Below are 16,961 nucleotides of genomic sequence, written 5' to 3'. Positions count from 1 at the left end.
ACACAAGTAGAGAACAGCCTGAAACAGAATCTGTTGTTATTTCTCAACCCCCTTCCCCCTTTGTTTGGTAGCTGTCCACAGACTTATGACTGGTTCTGTGAGGTAATACAGCCTCTGAGTCATCTTGGCCACCAGAGGCGGATACAACTTATTGACTTTCACTTCTGGATTTTCCCCTATGTCTACCTGAAGTTTTTCTTGGCCTTTGTTCTTGGCTCATGATTATAAGTAGCAACTAAGAGCTGGACTAAGGGACTCAGGGAATCCAAAGGTTCTATTTCAACCCTACTGACAACCAGGGATCAAATCTGGCCTCTGCAATTTACTTGCTGTGTGACCTTGGTCATTCAGTACCATAGCAACCCTCTGATGCTGATCAGCATTACAAGAAGGAATTTCCTCACTGGAAGTTTCCATTACTAACAAAAGCACATGGCCTCCCCCCACCTCAGATTGTAATCATAATTATCTTACTACAGTATAACAATCAGTTAAAATTCAATGAACAACTATACAACAACACAATATAATGACCAGTTACATGCCAATAATCTATTGTTTCATATCTATATCATTATAATATATCTGATAAGTGACTGGACAGAATGCATCAGATTCCAATAGAGTCCTAGAAAGTAGCCTAGTAACATGAAGAATGTGGCTTGATTTGGGTCTGTTTTTGAGTGTCCTCTAGGATGAATTTTTGGATGCAATAGAATCATAAGATTCAGAGCTGGAAACAGTTTTAGAGATCATCTGGTGGTATGACACCACCACCTCCATTTTTGTTCTTACTTATTCATTCAGTCATGCCTGACTTCATGACCCCCATGGTCATTGCACACCAAGTCCTTCCGTACCCCACTAACTCTTGAAGTCTGACCAAATTCATGCTCATTGTTCACAAGACACTATCTGTCTATCTTATCCTCTGCTGTCCCCTTTTCCTCTTGCTTTCAGTCTTTCTCAACATCAGTATCTTCTGCAATGAGTCCTTGTTCCAATTATGTAACTAAAGTATTTAAGCTTTAGCTTCAGTATTTGATCAAACACAAGAATCAAGAGAAGCATGAAAAAGTAAATAGGAAAGAGAAATCATAAGGGACTTATTAAAGTTGAACTGTTTACATTCCCACATGGAAAGATAATATTTGTAACTCTTGAAACTTTTTGCAGTATCTGAGTAGTTGGTGGGATTATACACACACACACACACACACATACAAACACACAAACACACACACACACATAGAGAGAGAGAGACAGAGAACACAGGGTGAGTTGAATAGGAAGGGATCATATCTAAAAAAATGAAATTAAGGGGTGAGATAGGAATATATTGGGAGGAGAAAGGGAGAAATGGAATGGGGCAAATTATCTCTCATAAAAGAGGTAAGAAAAAGACTTTTCATTGGAACTTCAATATTTGACTTTCCAGTGAATAGTCTGGAGTAATTTCTTTAAGTATTGACTGATTTGACTTGCTGTACAAGGGACTCTCAAAAGTCTTCTCCAGCACCACAATTTGAAAACATTGATTCTGTGACACTCAGCTTTTCTTGTAGTCCTGCTGTCATAGCCATAAATTGCTATTGGAAAAATCATAGCTTTGACTATACAGAACTTAGTTGGCAAGGTGATGTCTCTGCTTTTTAGTGTGCTGTCCAGATTTGTCATATCTTCCTTCCAAGGAACAAAGATCTTTTAATTTTGCAGTGATCTTTGAGTCCAAGAATACAAAATCTGACATTGCTTCCATTTCTTCTCCCTCTGTTTGCCTGCAGGTGGTATAATCAGTTGCCAGGATCTGAATTTTTTTGAAGTTAAACTTTAAGCCAGCTTTTACATGCTCTTTTTTTTTTTACCTTCATCAAGAGGCTTCTTGAGGTACAGAGCCAAGATGGTGAAGTAAAAGCAGGGACTTGCTTGAGTTCTCCCCTAACCCCCTCCAAATACCTGTAAAAAATGACTCTAAATAAATTCTAGATCAGCAGAACCAACAAAATGACAGAGTGAAACAAATTTTCAATCCAAAATAACTTGAAAAGTGGAGAGGAAAAGTCTGTTGCAGCAACATGAAGGAAGAACACAGTCCAGCATGGGCTGCACCAACAACCCAAGCTGGAGCAGGTATCAGGGGACTGAATCACTGGGAGCTTTGGCTATTTTCCAGACTTCTCAATCCACAAATGCCAAAGAAAACTTATGAGATCAGTAGGAAAGGTTTGTCAGACCTGGATGAGAGAGGAGCATGGACTGGCCCCAGCCTCAGGGCAGTGGTGGTGGCAGCAGCAACAGTAGTGGCTGTTTCTGGAGCTCTTAGTTCACAGACAGTGGAGGGATTGAGTGGTTGATCAGAGGGAGATTGCAGAGATTTCTGGCACTGAGGCAGGATTCTCTTGCTTTGCCTGTGCTTCAATCTGGGTCACAGTCCTGGGTAGTGGTCTTGGGTTAAGGAGGAGCACTGGCATGGCGGAGCTTATGGTGGAGGTGGAGAGGGAATGCTCCTCACACTTCCAATGCAGAAAAGAGTGCTTGTGGTCACTCACAGACCAGAACACAGATGAGGAGAGGAGTAAACATTTCTCCTTTGATCATACAACCTTGGGAGAATTGAAAACTAATAGGTCCATAGAAATATCTCTGGAAATAGCTGTACAAAACCCTTGAAGTTTGTGACAGTACACCTTTCACTCTGGAAGCAGAGACACTATCAAACAGCTAAAAAGTCATGTAATGGGCTGGGAAAATAGGCAAAAAGTGGGGAAAAAACAGACTATAGAATCTTATTTTGGGGACAAGGAAGATCAAAACATATAACCAGAAGAAGACAACAAAGTCCAGCTCCTATATCAAAGCTTCCAAGAAAATAATATGAATTGGTCTCAGGCCATGGAAGAGCTCAAAAAGCATTTTGAAAATCAAGTAAGAGAAAAGAGAGTGATGCAAAAAAAATCATGAAAAGCAAGTCAACAGCTTGCTAAAGAAGACCCCTCCCCCCACCAAATACTGAGGAAAATAACACCTTAAACATTTTCAAAGGACTCATGATGCAAAATGCCATTCATACAGAGAAAGAATTATGGAGTCAGAATGCAGAGTGAAGCAGACTATTTTCTCTTTGGTTATGTTTTATTTTGTTTTTCTTATGGTTTCTCTCTTTCACTATAATTCTTCTATGCAACATCACTAATGTGAAAATGTTTTTAATAGGAATGTATGTGTGGAGCCTATATAAGATTGTACATTGTCTTAGGGAAGGAGAGAGGAGGAAAGGGAAGAAAATTTAAAGCCTGTGAAAGTGAATACTGAAAATTGAAAACAAATAAATTAATAAATTTGGGAAAAAATAGACTAATTCAAATGGCAAAAGAGGTCTAAAAAGCAATGAGGAGAAGAATGACTTAAAAAGCAGAATGGGCCAAATGGAAAAGGAGATCCAAAAGTTCACTGAAAAAATTAATTCCTTAAAAATTAGAATGGAGCAAATGGAAGCTAGTGACTTTATGAAAAACAAGAAATAATAAAACAAAACCAAAAGAATGAAAAAAACAGATGATGTTAAATATCTTATTGAAGGAACAACTGACCTGAAAAATTGATCCAGCAGAAATAATTTAAAAATTATTAGACTATCTGGAAGCCATGATAAGAAAAGAGTCTTAGGCACAACCTTTGAAGAAATTATAAAGGAAGACTGCCCTGATATTCTAGAACCAGGTGGTAAAATAGACATTGAAAGAATCCACCAATTACCTCCTGAAAGAAATCCCCAAAGGAAAACTCTAAGGAATATTGTAGCCAAATTCCAGAGTTTCTAGGTCAAGGAGAAAATATTGTGAGCATCCAGAAAAGAAACAATTCAAGTATTATGGAAACACAATTAGGATAACACAAGATCTAGCAGCTTCTACATTAAAGGATCCAAAAGCTTACAATATATATTCCAGAGGACAAAGGAACTAGGATTAAAATCAAGAATCACTTACCCAGCAAAACTGAGTGTAATATTTCAGGTGAAAAATGGACATTCAATGAAATGGAGGACTTTTTTTTTTTTTTTTTGCTCTTCACAGCCCAAGATTTTATTTTATTTATTTATTTTTATGACTGAATATTTTTATCAACAAAAGAAAAAGAGAACAAATCAATGAACTGGGCATACAATAAAAAAATCAGAAAGCAAAACATCAAAAAACACTAACTGAATACAAAAGAGAAATTCTAAAAATTAAAGAAGAAATTTCAAAAATTATTATCCAGAAAATCCTTATTGCATGAACAAATAAATCTAAGAACTGCTTAAGGAACAAATAAAATAGATTAAATTATTAACAAATCTGATTTTTTAAAGAGAGAAAAACATCAAATCACCAATATAAAAATTAAAATGGAAGCATTAACAACAAATGAAGAAGCAAAAAGAAATCTTTAGAGATAATTTTGCCCAGTTATATACCAACAAAACTGATAATATTAATGCAATGGATTTTAACAAAAATATAAAATACTTAGATTAACAAAATATGAAAAAATAATTTAAATAATTCAATCTCACAAAAAGAAATTGAACAAGCCAAGAAGAAACTGCCCTGGGGGAAAAATGGGATTAGATATATTTACAAGTGAATTCTATTAAATACTCCAAGAACATTTAATTCCAATATTAGCCAAGCTTTTCAAAAGTAAGAGTAAGGGAACTGCCAAATTCCTTCTACTGAAAAGTTTCAAGAGTTACAAATATTGTCTTTCCATGTAGGAATGTAAACAGTTCAACTTTAGTAAGTCCCTTATGACTTCTCTTTGCTGTTTACCTTTTCATGCTTCTCTTCATTCTTGTGTTTGAAGGTCAAATTTTCTTTTCAGCTTTGGTCTTTTCTTCAAGAATGCTTGAAAGTCCTTGATTTCATTGAAAGACTATTTTTTCCCCTGAAGTATTATATTCAGTTTTGCTGGGTAGGTGATTCTTGGTTTTTGTCCTAGTTCCTTTGATTTCTGGAATATCATATTCCAAATTCTTTGATTCCTTAATGTAGAAGCTGCTAGATCTTGTGTTATCCTGATTGTATTTCCACAATACTCAAATTGTTTCTTTCTAGCTGCTTGCAATATTTTCTCCTTGACCTGGGAACTCTGGAATTTGGCCACAATGTTCCTAGGAGTTTCTCTTTTTGGATCTCTTTCAGGTGGTGATCAGTGGATTCCTTGAATACTTATTTTGCCCTCTGGTTCTAGAATCTCAGGGCAGTTTTTCTTGATAATTTCATGAAAGATGATGTCTAGGCTCTTTTTTTGATCATGGCTTTCAGGGAGTCCCATAATTTTTAAATTGTCTCTCCTGGATCTATTTTCCAGGTCAGTTGTTTTTCCAATGAGATATTTCACATTTTCTTCCATTTTTTCATTCTTTTGGTTTTGTTTTGTGATTTCTTGGTTTCTCATAAAGTCATTAGCCTCCATCTGTTCCATTCTAATTTTGAAAGAACTATTTTCTTCAGTGAGCTTTTGAACCTCCTTTTCCATTTGGCTAATTCTGCTTTTGAAAGCATTCTTCTCTTCATTGGCTTTTTGAACCTCTTTTGCCAATTGAGTTAGCCTATTTTTCAAGGTGTTATTTTCTTCAGCATTTTTTTGGGTCTCCTTTAGCAAGGTGTTGACCTGCTTTTTATGCTTTTCTTGCATCTCTCTCATTTCTCTTCCCAGTTTTTCCTCCACCTCTCTAATTTGATTTTCAAAATCCTTTTTGAGCTCTTCCATGGCCTGAGCCCATGGAATATTTATTTTGGATGTTTGAGATACAGAAACCTTGACTTTTATGTCTTTCCCTTATGGTAAGCATTGTTCTTCCTCATCTGAAAGGATGGGAGAAGATACCTGTTCACCAAGAAAGTAACCTTCTATAGTCTTATATTTTTTCCCTTTTTTGTACATTTTCCCAACCAGTTACTTGACTTTGGGGTCCTTTGTCAAGAGTAGGGTATACTCTGGGAATCTGTGAGATCTCAGTTCCTCCAAGGTGGCACAATCAAGCATGTACTGGTCTGGACTCAGAGAGGGATTTTTATACCCAGAATTTTAGCAGTTACCTCTCCACAGCCACCTGGCCTTCAGTTCCCAAGTCAGCACTGGGGGCTGGTTTTTAGATAAGCTGAATGGGCAGGGCCGCCATTCAATGTGAGACAAAGACCAGTTCTCCCAGGACCTCCACCCAGGGCTGAGGTAAGATTCAGCTCTTCAATACCCCCAGGGGTTTTTATGCTCCAACAATGGAGCTTCAGTATAGGCTGCTGTGCAGGCTCTGTGGCTGCTGCCTGTTGCCGGAGCTATGGGAAGGCCCTTCTCCCTTCCTGGCTGTCTGATAAATCCCTGTCACTGACCTTTGGTGCCTGTGGGCTGAGGGATCTGAGGACCCGCTACTGTGACTGGAGATTCTGCCCCCGAGGTGTCCTCCTCCCAGAGTCTCCTCACGCTGTGCCACTTGGCCAAGGCTGGGCTGGGCTCCATGCTTGGCTCCGTGTCTGGAGCAACCGACATTTCTGTGGGCCTTTCAGGTCACCATGGGCTGGAAATCTTCTCCACTCTGTTGTTCTCAACTTCTGCTGCTCCAAAATTTGTTGAGAGTCCCTCTCTGCAGGTATTTTATGGGCTGTGAGGAGGACCCTGCATAAGTGTGTCTTTCTAGTCTGCCATCTTGGTTCCACTCCAAAATGGAGGACTTTCAAGCATTCTTGATGAAAAGAGGAGAGCTGAATAGAAAATTTAACTTTCAAACACAAGAATTAAGAGAAGTATGAAAAGGTAAACAGGAAAGAGAAATCACAAGGGACTTATTAAAGTTGAACTGTTTACATGCCTACTTGGAAAAATGATATTTGTAACTCATGAAATCTTTCTCAATGTTAGGGTAGTTGGAGGGAATATATCTATATATCATCTATATCTATATCTACCTATCTATATTGATTGGGCACAGGATGAGTTGAATATGAAGGGATGATATCTAAAAAATAAAATTAAGGGGTAAGAGAGGAATGTACAGGAAGAAGGAGAAAGAGAGAGCTAGAATGGGGTAAATTATCTCACATAAAAGAGGAAAGAAAAAACTTTTACAATGAGGAGGAAGAGGGAGGAGGTGAAAGTGAATAAATGAACCTCAACTCTCATCAGATTTGGCTTAAGGAGGGAATAACATACACACTCAACTGAGCATGAAAATCTATCTTACCCTACTGAAAAGTAGAGGGGAAGGGGATAAGAGAGGTAAGGGATGATAGAAGGGAAGGCAAATAGGAGGAAGGGGTAATGAGAAGCAAACATGTTTGAGGAGGGACAAGGTCAAAGGAGAGAATAGAATAAATGGGGGGAGGGAGAGATAGGATGGAGAGAAAGTCTTTCACAACATGACTGTCATGGAAGTATTTTGCATAACTACACATCTATAACCTATATTGAATTGCTTGCCTTCTCAATGAGAGTGGGAAGGGAGGGAGGAATTGAGAGAGAATATGTAACATAGTTTTAAAAACAAATGTTAAAAATTATTTTTACATACAACTGGGAAATAAGATATACAGCCAATGGGGAATAGAAATCAATCTTGCCTACAGGAAAACAGAAGGGAAGGATAAGAGAAGGGGGTGATAGAAGGGAGGGCAGATTGGGGGAAGGGGTAATCAGAATGCACCCCATCTGGGGTGAGGGGCGTAGAGATGGGGAGAAAATTTGGAAGGCAAAATCTTGTGGAAGTTAATGTTGAAAACTAAAAATAAATTAATAAAGAGTAAAAAAAAAAGGGACTTCTTAATTTTTCTTTACTTTCTGCTACCAGAGTGGTATCATCTGCATAATCTGAGGCTATTCTTATTTCTACTGACAACCACAGGTCTATGAAGACCTTATACTTCTATCTCTTTAAGAACTTGCCACATCTTGTTGTGATCTACACAGTCAAACACTTTAGTGTAGCCAACCAAGCAGAAGTAGATGTTTTTCTGAAACTCTTGCTTTCCCCATAATCCAGCAAATGTTGACAGTTTGGTCTCTAGTTCCTCTGCCTCTTCAAAAAACCATCCTGCTTTTCTGATTATTCTTGATTCATACATTGCTGAAGCCTAGCTTGCAGAACCCTAAGCATAATCTTGCTGATGTGTGAAATTGTTTGGTAATTTGAACATTTCTTGGCATTGCCCTTCTTCTATATTGGGAGGTAAATTGATCATTTCCACTTCTGGGGCCATTGTTGAGTTTTCCAAAATTTCTGGCATACTGAGTACAGCACTTTAACAGCATCATCTTTTAGGATTTTAAATAGCTCAGCTGAATTCCATCACTTTTACTAGCCTTTTACAAATGATAAAATGAGGCTCACAAACGTTAAGAGACTTGCCCAAGGTCACAGAGGTAGCAAAGAACAGAATAACTACTTGAATCTAGGTCATTTGAAAATCAATTCCAGCACTCTCTTAGTAGTTAAGGCAAAAAGGGAAATGGTTTAGGTTGAATAGTTCTCGTTGTCAGGCAAGAAGAAGCATACAAATTTGTGTTTTAGAGTGGTAAAGTAATTTGCTTAAGGTCAAACAGCTAGTAAGTGTCTGAGACTAGATTTGAACTCAGATCTTTTCTACTCCAGGGTCAGCACTGTATTCCACCTAGCTGGCACCTAAGCTTTTCTCAACTTTCTAGTTTTCCCAACACTTTTTTGTCAAATAGTAAATTCTTCTCCTAACAGCTGAGATCTTTGGGTTTTGAGACCTAGGTTACCGTGCTCATTTGTTTCTGTGTATTGTGTATCTAATTTTATCACCCTTTCTAATTCTTAATCATTACCAAATCATTGTTAAGATTATTCTTTTACAGTATAATTTGAGAACTGATACTTCTTAACTGCTTTCCTTCCCATTTAAAAAAATTATTTCCCTTGAGATTCCTGACCTTTTATTCTTCCAAATTAATTTCATTATGTTTTCTAGTTTTATTAAGTAATCCTTTGATAATTTGATTGGTATGACACTGTATAAATAAATTAATTTAGGTAGAATTGCAGGTAATGCTGGTTCTTTGTTAGATAGGTATTACTCATCATATTGAGAAAAATATATTTATTCTTAGGCTTTACAGTGTTGTTATAAACAAGAATGTGTGTTGCATTTTGCCAAAAAGTTTTCAGTGAATATTGATATGATTATATGATTTTTGTTGTTCTTGTTATTCATATGATCAATTATTTTTTATAATTTTCTTAATATTGAACCAACCCTGAAATTCTAGTATAAATCCAAACTAGTCATAGTGCATTCATGACCTTTGTGATATGTTGCTTTAGTCTCTGGTAAAATTTTATGGGATATTGCTTTATACTTTTCTTTATTTGTTTTGATTCTCCCTGGTCTAAACATCAAGGCCATATATGTAACATGGAAGGAATTTGTTATGTTAGTACCTTTTCTTTTCCTATTTTTTTCAAACAGATTATACAATATTGGAATTCCTTAAATGTTTTGTAGAATATACTTATAAATTCATGTAGTCCTAGGGTTTTCTGCCACCTTAACCTTAAATAATCAAATCACTTTCATATTATCTTGAGACAGTAGAGGACAATTTTAGTAAGGTGCTTTTGTACCCCCACATTACTTTTATATATTAATAATGAACATTTCTAATTCAATGCAATAATTCAATAATTAACATTTCTAACTCACATTTATGTACTCCTTTTAAGTTTTCAAGATAGTTTTATATCCATTATTGAAGGTAGACTCATAATGACCTGCTTACAGGTCAAGAGATTTATTATTAGGGGCAGAGCCAAGATGGCAGAGTAGAAGGACAGACCTGTAGAAGCTCTCCCCCCATAGCCCATAAAATATCTGTAAAAAATTTCCCTAAACAAATTCTAGAGCAGCAGAAGCCACAAAATGAAGGAGTGAAAGAGATTTCCTTGCTCAAGACAGTCTGGAAGACCAACAGGAAGATTCTATCATACTGGGCTCAGAGCAGAGTGCAGCCCACAGCGTGGATAGGACTGGAGCAGGCTTCAGGGCATGGAATCACAGGTAGCAGCTGCTTTTCCCAGATTTCTCAACCCACAAATGCCAAAGACAGCTTCAAAGGTCAGTAAGAAAGCTCTTTCATCTGGGTGAGAGGGGAGCATTGTGTGGCCCCAGCTCTGGTCCCAGGGCAGCGGCATCCACTGTGGCAGCAGCATCTACTTTTGGAGCCCTCAGCTTAAAGACCCTAGGGGAATCCAACAATTGATCTGGGTCTCAGTCTTGAGTGGCAGTCCTGGGGTGAGGAGGAGGGCTGGTGTGGTGGAGCTGGTGGTGGCTATGTAGAGGGAATCCTACTCACAGTTCCAGGGCAGAAAAGAGTGCTTGTGGTTGCTCACAGCAGGGAGGAGAGGAGTAAACTCCTCTCCCTTGATTGTGTCACCTTGGAGGAACTGAGAACTTACAGGTACCTATAGATATCTCAGAGAACAGCTGCACAAAACCTCTGAAGTCTAAGGTAGTATACCGTCTACTTGACAAAGGACTCAAAAGTCAAGTAACTGGCTGGGAAAATGCCCAAAAAAGGAAAAAAAAATAAGCCTATAGAAGGTTACTTTCTTAGTGAAAAGGCATTTAATTCCATCCTTTCAGATGAGGAAGAGGAAAGCATACCATCAGAGGAAGACATCAAAGTCAAGGCTTGTACATCCAAAGCCTCCAAAAAATATTCAGTGATCTCAGGCCATGGAAGAGCTCTAAAAGGATTTTGAAAAACAAGTAAGAGAGGTGGAGAAAAAGTTGGGAAGAGAAATGAGAGCGATGCAAGAAAATCATTAAAAACGAGTCAACAGCTTGCTAAAGGAGACCCCAAAAACAATGAAGAAAATAACACCTTTAAAAACAGACTAACCCAAATGGCAAAAGAAGTCCAAAAAGTCAATGAGAAGAAGAATATTTTAAAAAGCAAAATTGGCCAAATAGAAAAGGAGGTTCAAAAGCTCACTGAAGAAAATAGTTCTTTAAAAATTAGAATGGAGCAGATGGAAGCAAATGAGAAACCAAGACATTATAAAACAAAACCAAAAGAATGAAAAAGTAGAAGACAATGTGAAATATTTTACTGGAAAAGCAACTGACCTGGAAAATAGATCCAGGAGAGATAATTTAAAAATGATTGGTCTACCTGAAAACCATGATCTCACATAAAAGAAGAAAGAAAGAGCTTTTACAATGGAGAGGAAGAGGAGGGAGATAAAAGGAAATAAGTGAGCCTTACTCTCATGGGATTTGGTTTAAGGGGGGAATAATACACACTCAATTGGATATGGACACTTATTTTACCCTACAGGAAGGCAAGGGAGAAGGGGACAGGAAAGGGAAGATAATAGAAGGTACAGCAAATTGGGGAAAGGGATAATCAGAAGCAAACACTATTGTGGGAGGAAGAGTCAAGGGATAGAGAATGGAATAAATGGAGGGCAGGATAGGATAGAGGGAAATGTGATTAGTCTTTTACAACATAACTATTATGGAAGTGCTTTGCATTGTTACACAGTTGCACAGTTACACAGACCTATATTGAATTGCTTGTTTTCTCAGTGAGGGTGGGTGGAGAGGGAGGAAGGGAGGAAGGGAGAGAATATGGAACTCAAAGCTTTAAGAATAAATGTTAAAAGTTGTCTTATCATGCAACTGGAAATTAAGCTATACAGGCAATGGAGTATAGAAATCTATTTTGTCCTACAGGAAAATAGAGGGAAAGGGGGATGAAAGAAGGGTGGGTAATGGAAGGGAAGACAGATTGGAGGAAGGTGTGGATGGGGTGCATGTTGTCCTAGGGTGGGGGTGGGGAGAGATGGGGAGAAAATTTTGAATTCAAATTCTTGTGGAAGTGAATATTGAGAACTGAAAATAAGTAAATTATATAAAATTAAAAATAAAATTAAATCAAAAAAGGGATATATTGTTGTTTTTATTGTCATCATCAGTACTTCTTTCTTTTTAATTTTTGGGGGAAGGGTTGAGAATGAAATGGTTTGGGGGCAAATCACTGTCCTGCTATCTTGTATTTAATGTTCCATAGACTATTTCACAGCTAAATAAAATAACTGAATTTTGTAGTTGAATATTGTATTAAGTTAAATAAGTATTAAGATATAAATTCAACCTCTTTAAGCTGACTGAAAACATCCTTGGTACAATTGGTACAATTCCAGTAACAGACAAGACAATTAGGATACTGTGGATCTCATCCTCTTCCCATATGATTTTGATCTCTCTATGTTTAAAGACTTTCATTCTAGGTAGCTTGAAGATGATAAGTTCTTGATATAATGACCTCTATTATTGTTATTGTTGGTAGTAATTCAACTCAGAGATGTCAGGGGCTGACAAATCTAGGACCTCACATCACCAAGATTTCTAGTAATTTCAATGAAGAAATAATAATGACATTAATTATTGGGCATATAATTATCTGTACCTTAGTATATCCATCTGTAAAATGAGGGGGTTGAATTAGTTGACCTAAAAGGTACCTTCTATTTCTAAATCTGTGATCCTTATATCTGAAAAGTACTTTTCAAATTACTTTCACATGTTATTTCTTGTGAACTTCACAGAACTCTGAGAGTTGCTATGGTCAAAAAAATCATCACCTAGTAGCTAACCTAGTGATGAGCCCTCACTGAACATTATTAATCTCATCTTTTAAAGATAGGTATTTTTGGACAAACAAAATCAATGAAGTTAAAACTAGGAGGGAAAAAATTAAATACTTTGCAACACTTCTCAGATTAAGGTTTGACCTTTCAGATAAATAGGCAATTGATTCAAATATGTAATATGTGAATATAATAAGAATCATTCCCCGATATATAATCCATGGCAGCCTAAAGTTATTTTTATTTTATTTTTCGTTCTGGAGGTGATCTCTGCATTCCTTTGGTTGGCCCTTTGTTTTCTGTGTTCAGAAGTTCTGGGAAGTTTTCCTCTATTAATTCATGCACTATGCTCTTCAAATTTTTTTTTGGACTCATGTGCTTCTGGAGACCTATGATCTGTAAGTTGCCAATATGTAAATACAATATCTTTGAGATCACTATTTTGCTTGCAGAGAGATCATGCATTCATTTAACACTATTGCTTTTTTCTTCTCTTCTTCCAGATTGCCCTTTACTTCTGTATAATTGTCTTCCCAGTAAGTTGTTCTTTCATTTCTTTGGAGAGATTTGCCACCACAGATTCAAGTTTTTCTATTCTTCAAATTATTTCTTCCACGTAGGCCATAAATTCTGCCTTTATGATTCTTATTTTTCTCTTGAACTATTCAGTAACATCCTTTTATTGTTCTTTGCTTTTTTTATAAATCTATAGTTTCCCTTTTCTCATCAGGTGTTGATTTATTTTCTTTTGTTTTGCAATAATTATTCAAAGATGTTTGAACCCATTTAGATATTCTAGAGGAAATCTTCACTTTTGTTATGAATATATTTTTGTTTATTTATCTGCTTTTTCTTAAGGCTTTTTTTTTTAACAGAGTTTTCTTCCTTCTGAGATCTTTGTCATTTCATTCTTTTTTCCTTATATTCTGTCATTCATTTTCTGAGTCCTTTCCCTTTAATGTACTTCATAGCTGTCTCAGCCTCCTCTTATGCTGGCATATTCACTCTTTACCAGCTTCAGTTCTTGCCCTAAGTGGCTTTTGGGAGAACAAAACTGACCCCACCCAGAAGCCAATCCACTTCCTTTCAGCCTTGGTGTAGCCCCACAATCTGGTGCCCTACCCCAATTCTCAAATCCTTTCACTAATCACAGCTATAGCACAGTACACTGCTGCTCCAGTCAGAATTCATTTTCCAATACCTCTACCACCATCTGCACAGGGATCAAAGTGGAAGAGCTGAGTTCTGCTCTTGTTGTCACAAAATGTTTTGGTGAGGACAGAAGCAGGGTGTGTTGGAAGCAATTGCAGCAGCAGCAAGAGAATTGTTGAGTAGATCTCAAGGCACAAGATCATGTGTCTTGTACTGCCTTCATAGAGCTGGAGGAGAGGAGAGGCTATTGAGTAAGAGAACTAAGGACTAGAGACTATCCTTCTCTGCTGTTAATTTTTCAGTTTGTTAGTTTATTAGAGTTTTTGGTGTCTTAGCATTCAGAGATTGCTGCAAGTACTTTACTTCTTGTGTATAATTCTTCTATGGAAGAGTTTTAACAGGTTATAAAGATAGAGGAGACACCTAGTCTTCCTTCTTTTGGTTCATGTGACCCGTTTTTGCTGATGTTTCATGTGGAAGGATATGAGCAGGCAGTTGTCGAAAGAAGACATCTTTATTTCTTCTAATGCAAGTTAGAAACACTAATTAACTTTGATCTTCCACCTTAAACTCATCAGCTTGGCAAAGATTTGTGAAAGGACAGGCACACCCATACAGTGTTGGAGTTGTTAAAATTTGTCCAGCCATTCACAACGCCAAAAGATCAATAACGAATCATGATTCCTACCTCTTGACAAAGGGGATGGACTTTGAGGTACAGAATGGGCTATGTATTTGCAGACATGGCCATTGTGTGGGTTTGTTTTGTTTGACTATGTATTTGTTATAAGTAATGGCTTCTGATGGGAAGAAAGAGGGAGATACTATGGAGTTGGAAGAGTAATAATATTGATGGCTTTCCAAACCTCCCCCACCAAATTAAGAGGTCATTAATGAAACATTTAAAAACACACAGAAGAGAGCAGAAGGAAGTTGAGAAGAGATATAGACAAGTGGGACATTGTTAGAACTACTGAGCTAGATTTATTTTGTACTTCTAAAAAGCCTAAATTGTACATATTAGAGCTTTGTGATTTCACATACTATCTTCTTTTTCTTTTCTCCTTTGTATGTAGAATGTATGTATGTATTGTATGTACATATTTTATTTCTCAATGTTTGTCAAGTTGTAGCAGCAAGCTCCTTAGCATACACAGCAGGGCCTGTGCAGCAGGTTCTTAGATCTGTTTTTCTAAAAGAAAAGCAACTTTTGAGAGGCCAACAATCTTCTTTAATCACATATACCAACAGAGAAAATTCAAGTAGAGAAATAAAGACCAACAGACAGGGATTCCAACTGTCTGACCATGAGCAATATATACATCACAGATCAATAGACAGATCCAACTGTCTGACCATTACATACATACATAGTTACCAGAGAGAGAAGCACCAACATCTGGGTTTTCAAAGATGGGGTTGAGGAGGAAGTCCTTAATGCCTAACTAGAGTCTCATCTGGCACATGAACCTTCTTTCAAAGAGTGAGCCCCCAAAGCAAAACCTCAACTCAGGGGATATATATATATATATATATATATATATATATATATATATATATATATATATATATATATACTTTTCAGAGCCAGAGGGCACGACCTTTGTGACCCAGTGCCTCATTAGCAATTGACAAAAGGTGTGGGCATTCCTACCAAACAAACTTCCCCTAATCTGAGGCCCATTAATGGGTTGGGAAGATCTTTACATTACACAACTTCACAATAAAAAAGAAAGTAAAAAACAAGGTGAGCGTCAGAAGTAGTCTCTCTGCTGGATCCCTTTACAATAGTTATGTGTAGATATTTTCTTTTTCTATTTATTAATTTTATTTATTTTCAGTGTGCTACAGTCATTACCATATAACTTAGATTTTTTCCCCCTGCCTTCCCTCTCCCTCCCTGAGACAGCATACAATTTTATATAGGTTCTACACATATATTCCTATTAAATACATTTCCACCATAGTCATGCTGTATAGAAGAATTAAAATGAATGGGACAAATCATATAACAAACCAAAACATAATGCAAAAGAAAGTGATCTGCTACATTCTGTGATTGAATTCCACAGCTCTTCCTCTGAATGTGGAAGGCATTTTGCCTTAAAAGATGTTTGGGAATTTTTTAAAGTCTTTGCATTGCAATGAAATTCCAAGTCTACCAGAAAAACTCTCGCACACTGTGGTCGTTGCTGTGCTCTGCTCCTTTTACTCAGCATCAGATCATATAAGTCTTTCCAGGCCTCTCTGAAGTCCTCTTGTTCATCATTTCTTATAGCACCATAGTATTTCATTACATTCATGTACCATAATTTATTCAGCCATTCTCCAATTGATGGGCATCCCCTTGATTTCCAGTTTTGGGCCACCACAAAGAGTGCTGCTATAAATATTTTTGAACATGTGGGACCCTTTCCCATTTTTATGATGGGGGAATATGGTCCTAGAAGCAATATTGCTGGGTCAAAGGATGTGCATATTTTTGTAGCCCTTTGGGCATAGTTCCAAATTGCTCTCCAGAATGGTTGGATTATCTCACAGCTCCACCAACAATGAATTAGTGTTCCAACTCTCCCACATCCTCTCCAACATTTATCATCTTCCTGTTCTGTCATGTTTGCCAATCTGATAGGTTTGATGTGGTACCTCAGCGTTGTTTTGATTTGCATTTCTCTAATCAATAATGATTTAGAGCATTTTTTCTTATGACTATATATATTTTTAATTTCTTCCTGTGAAAACTTCCTGTTCATATTCTTTGACCATTTATCAATTGGGGAATGACTTACGTTTTTGTACATTTGATTTAGTTCTCTATATATTCTAGAAATGAGGCCTTTATCATAGACACTAACTGCAAAAATTTTTTTTCCAGTTTTCTGCATCCCTCTGAATCTTGGTTGCATTGGATTTGGCTGTGGAAAACCTTTTCAGTTTAATGTAATCAAAATTATCCATCTTGCACTTCATAATGCTTTCTATCCTTTAGTTGAAAATTATTCCCTTTTCCATCAATCTGATAAATACACTATTCCTTGCTCCACTAATTTGTCCATAGTATCGATTTTAATACCTAGAACATGTACCCATTTGGACTTTATTCTTGTGTATGGTGTCAGGCATTGGTCTATGCCTAGTTTCTGCCACTCTATTATCC

Source organism: Notamacropus eugenii, chromosome 1, assembly GCF_028372415.1.
Source record: "Notamacropus eugenii isolate mMacEug1 chromosome 1, mMacEug1.pri_v2, whole genome shotgun sequence".
NCBI classification, from domain to species: Eukaryota; Metazoa; Chordata; class Mammalia; order Diprotodontia; family Macropodidae; genus Notamacropus; species Notamacropus eugenii.
This window is presented reverse-complemented; position numbering follows the sequence as displayed.